This window comes from Triticum dicoccoides, unplaced genomic scaffold, assembly GCF_002162155.2.
Source record: "Triticum dicoccoides isolate Atlit2015 ecotype Zavitan unplaced genomic scaffold, WEW_v2.0 scaffold128305, whole genome shotgun sequence".
In the NCBI taxonomy this organism is placed as follows: domain Eukaryota; kingdom Viridiplantae; phylum Streptophyta; class Magnoliopsida; order Poales; family Poaceae; genus Triticum; species Triticum dicoccoides.
The window spans coordinates 1-4,964 of NW_021190191.1; the positions used below are offsets into that span (position 1 = coordinate 1).

The window sequence follows — 4,964 nt, forward strand, 5'->3', positions numbered from 1 at the left end:
TATGTTCAAGCATACGAATCTAATCAACAATGGAGAAGAAACTGGGTGCCCCTATCTCTCAATTTATGAGCTTTTCAAACTTGCAGTTCTCATAACAACAGGAAAGCCAATCGAGGAAGTAAATTTGCCCGCTGATCTCGCACACTTTCTACGCTATTTACAGAGAGCAACCAACATAGATAAAAGATTGATTACAAACCACTCAGCCACCAGATTTCCGGAGGAGAGGATTCAGAGGAACAAGTCATACAATTATCTGTTTCGGACTGAATTCAAGCACTTTTATGCAACGCCAGCTGCAGCGCGAAGTTACTACGTGTTTCAGGCATTGGGGCTAATCTTCCCCCAGGAGCTGTTAACACCTGCAGGTCTTCATCCATTGATCGATTATTGGGCTTCTTACAATCAAGAGATGATCCGTCAGCAGTCTGGAAATGGAGCCATCCTGACCCATCAACGCCCAATTGTTGTTCCTCGATTTAATACTGTTTATGAACTCGGAAACCGGTTGATTGCACTCTGTAGGGATCCCTTTGAACATCCCTATGGACCATTATATGCTGATCCATCATATGCTGATCTTTATCCGTACCTTGAGATGGGTTACAGCATTTTTCAAATAGAGCAGCTAATAAATCACCTAATTCCACTGTATGGGCCTACCGCCGATGAACAAATTCTGGTGCACAGTTTGTGGGATAATGTGTTCACTGGTCAGCGGCCACTGCCCCCACATGCTAATTGGACTGATATAAGTGGCGCGCGGAACCGGGTATGTCCTTCTATCATTTCATCTATGAATCTCTAAATTGTCAAACATTCTTGTTATAAGTGCCTTTTTGGTGTTATAATCTCATGAACACTGCAATTATATCATGTGTGTGCTCTTTTCAAAGTTATATGGTGGTATGATAGCATGCATGACACTCCAATGTGATGTTTGTGTTCATTATTTTGCTGTCATCAAAACAGTTTTGGAACTACATGCGATTATTGTATCAGTCGAAATCCAAAACATGGCGAATTTGCTACATGTTACAGTTTCAGCAAACAGCAGAATATACTCTTGATTTAATTTTCTATACCGAATGTGTAGCAGGGATGGATCCGTTTGTCTACAGCTTAGATTGTAGTGTATTTATTTTGTAACATGGTCTTGGTATTGAGGAAGTATATGCTATCTAAGTGTTTGAGTTCTGTCTTTAGTTGCAGTGGAGTGGGCTAAGATTGTAGACAATGCAGTGATAAGATATCATTCCACAAGCTGTAATCAATCATATCCAAAACACAAATTATTATCCCCACTTCTGTCCCTGTTTATTTTCTTGGGTTTAAACAATGCATTCTCTTAGCCACCAATATATCATTCCATAAGCTGTAATCAATAGTATCCAAATGGAATGGGACAATTCTTTTATTTGAAACTTCCAAATCAAATGTTTTCCTTGAAACATATTCGCGGTGGTGTAAGTGATTTAGCTTTTGAACAGAAACTTTTACAAGGTTCTGATTGCTTTGACAGTACAATATGTTCTACTGTACATTATATTTCCATATCTATATAATTTAGTTTGAGAAAGTAACTTGAGTAGTTGTATCCCTTTTTTATAATTCCTCTACACTACTCAATCGCTACCTGCCTCTAATTATTATAGTGACATCACTTATGGGTACGGTGCTGAATTCTTGAGAACCTCCTATGATCATCATATTTTTTGCTATCTTAATTCTTGTATGCGATGCACATGAATTTATACTGTTATATATTTTGCTACATTAGTATCGTTGCTGCTTCTGTTCAAATTATAGTATATTGATCAAATTAACCTTTTCAGGCAAGATGAACGCCGAGAAAAACAAGACTTTGGCAGATGTTCTTGTTCGCTCAGACACCCCGTAGGAAGGACGAAGGTACCAATTCCAGCTGATGATCTCTCTCCACTTTGTGTTAGCTCATGCATGCTTCTTTATTGATCAATTGTTGTATGATCCATCCACAATTTTAGGATGGTGCATTCTTGATACAAGTTCCCTTACTCAATCCATGCAGTTTATGGACTGAAAGAACAATTACTGCAGTTATTTTCAACAGGTTCTGTGTAGTTTCCAACATATTGCTTATAGTGTCTAGTTTGGTGCTTCAATTCAGCTAGAAATGCTTTCTGGGAAGACTAGTAACATATTCACTCCATAGAATAGTTATTGAGTGCTACCTGAACTTTGTATATTCATATTCTTCTGGCAGCAACTTGCCACGTAGCCAAAAATTATCGGTTGTGTCAGCATGAACTTTCCATCCCTCCATTCAGATGTATTAGTGTTTCTGAACTATCAGGCACAAAGGATGGCTAGCCATGTTCATCTGGTGACCACTGTGTTAGAATCTGAAGGACATTTAGCCTTGTCATCATGATGGCCGTTGTCTTCCCTTTTCCTGAAATATTATGACCAGCTATTAAAGCCTGAAACTGAAGCTTGATCTTTCTTAAAATTGACCACGGCCTAATTTATTGCTACAGTCAGGTCTTGGATAGAATATAAACGTGTTATCCAGGTGATATTTCACTATATTATTTCAGTTTTGGAAATGTACATTGATGGATTGTAGACGCGTTTCTGTTCACTGAATTTCGTTTTGCTGTTTTTCCATATCACTCATTCCGTTGACATGTTTACTCAAATGTGCCTAATGTTTCTTATTTTTGTTTCCAGGTTTCTCAGAACTGCAGATGCTGCTCTATAATCAGTTATGAAGTTTTTTTGTGGGGTAATCAATTAGGAAGCTGATGGTGGTAGTTTACTGAACTCTCATTTTGGGGGAAATCTGGAGATGTCTTGGTCTGATGGAGTTTTGTGATCAACTTACTGTATCCCGTTTTGAGGGCAAGTTGTGGAGATTTTCTAGGCGATAGGTTCACGGCAGAGCATTCCAGCAAATTTGCAAAATTAATCAGCATGTAACGTCCATCACCGAACGTTTAGTAGCTAGATGATACATTCTTAGGGAAAGATTGCTGCTTGGACATGTTTAATGTTAGGAGAAAGCTTATGGGATCTCTGTGTATGTTATCCATGCGGCATTGGCGGTTTGTTCCACTTCTAATGTAGTATTAGTATTCATGCGCTGAGTAATACAGTATCTACTTTTGTGTTAATTGATGGTATATTGCTCTTGTAGCTTTACTCAAGTACTAGAGAGTCATCATGAAAACGGCGAGACTATGCATTAATTTGTTATCAGTTTGTCGCTACTAGAGAGTCGATTGCCTGAACAATTCACAACATGCTTACATAGTATTGGTCAACAAATTATTTACGGCGCTTTGCTTCTTTGAAGCACGTAAAATGAAACACCATGTATTCCATCATAAGGGCAACAAGGACCATTGCCGCTGAGCTATCTTCCTGCCTGACGCAAGAATCACGTTTCAGGAATCACGTTTAACTACTGATTGCTAACCACTGTAGCATATCTGGCATGGACGTCACTGTAGCAAATCCGGGACGGTTTAGTCCGACTGTATGTGCTTCGGATTCAGTGTTTCTCTTATCATTATTTTTCTGACAAGAATGTTATACCTCTTGACATTTGCATCTTAGGATGCCCACAACCAGTATATTACTCCCCTCGTTCCATAATGTAGTGTGTATAGATTTTTTGAAAATCCAAACTTTGCAAACTTTGATCAAGTTTATAAAGAAAACTATTTATATACAATACCAAATATATGAAATATGAAACTACGTCTTATGATGAATCTAATGATATATGTTTTGTATTCTAGATGTAAAAAATTCTTCACAAACTTGGTCAAAGTTTGTGAGGTTTGACTTTTCAAAAAAAAAATACATTATGGAATAGAGGGAGTATTAAATAAAGGTAATGTTATGAAGCCAAAAACACATGAGAAAACAGTGCATGAAATGACCAACAAAGGTCAACACATTAAAAGAACTATGACTAAGTGACCATCTTTTGCACTAAGTGCCTTCAAGAAGGAATAAACACTTGTGTGGGGTACGGTAGGTCAAACCAGCCAAGACTAGAGCACCAACACAAAGATAACACCTTCAAGGAGACAATCCAAGATTATCGTCGCCGGTTCCAGGTAGTGAAGGTTAGATCACATGTTTTCACCCCAGATACGGAGTGGTGTTCTAGTCATCGTCTTGATGGCAGATCTAATTTAGCAACTGCTCCACTCTTTGTCAATAAAATTCATCCTTTGTAGAATAATAACTGCTCCACTCATCACTCTAAGCAAAATCCACCATGGTTTCCTCGCGAGATAGCCACTAAGGCCACCACCGGGAACCTCCCTTGGTCGTGCATTCACTCGGCCAAGATTATCGTTCACATTCACCTTATAGGGATTGTGGGCTTTCTCACTTCCATATTTCGTTACAAAGCCATAAATCAAAAATTGCCTACAAACATTAGGTTTTTGGATTGTTGAAATAATTAGCATTTTTCACTAATCTAGTCCAGAAATCAATCTAATATTAAACTCGTACTAATATCTTATCATGTAGTCACGTATTACACATATAGCTGAAATATCCACACAAATAGATTGTACAGCCAATATAAAATAAACAGGAGCAGGATAAATGAATTATATATACCCTCCAGTCGACCAAGTCATAGCTGTAGCAGCGACGGCGGTCTCATCGGCAGCTTTCTTCTAGACTTCGGTGGACATGATGATGTCAAAGGAGACAATGACATAGTCAAAGTAGTGGACGAAGACGAACACGTATGATTCGTCAAAGCTTGTTCATGAAACATGGCACGCGAGGCAGGCGGCAGAGGAGGAGCGTGTGAGAATCACTCCTCTTCTCATGCTCCAATAGTACGTGGAAGAGGGTCCCTTTTAAGGAGACCGAGAACTTTCCTCACTCCGAGGGTGGTACTAAACTTCCTACCACCTTCCTTGTCATGACACCCACATGGCATTTAAAAG

The 4,964-nt window shown here is 38.8% G+C and overlaps 1 long non-coding RNA gene across 1 annotated transcript; it reads left to right on the plus strand.

Moving 5' to 3' along the window:
- The first annotated feature begins 6 nt into the window (after nucleotides 1-6).
- On the plus strand, nucleotides 7-3,155 carry LOC119343450. The gene is made up of 3 exons (XR_005166106.1): nucleotides 7-772; nucleotides 1,836-1,911; nucleotides 2,713-3,155. It is a non-coding gene; the product is annotated as an uncharacterized LOC119343450 (long non-coding RNA).
- The last annotated feature ends 1,809 nt before the right edge of the window (nucleotides 3,156-4,964 follow it).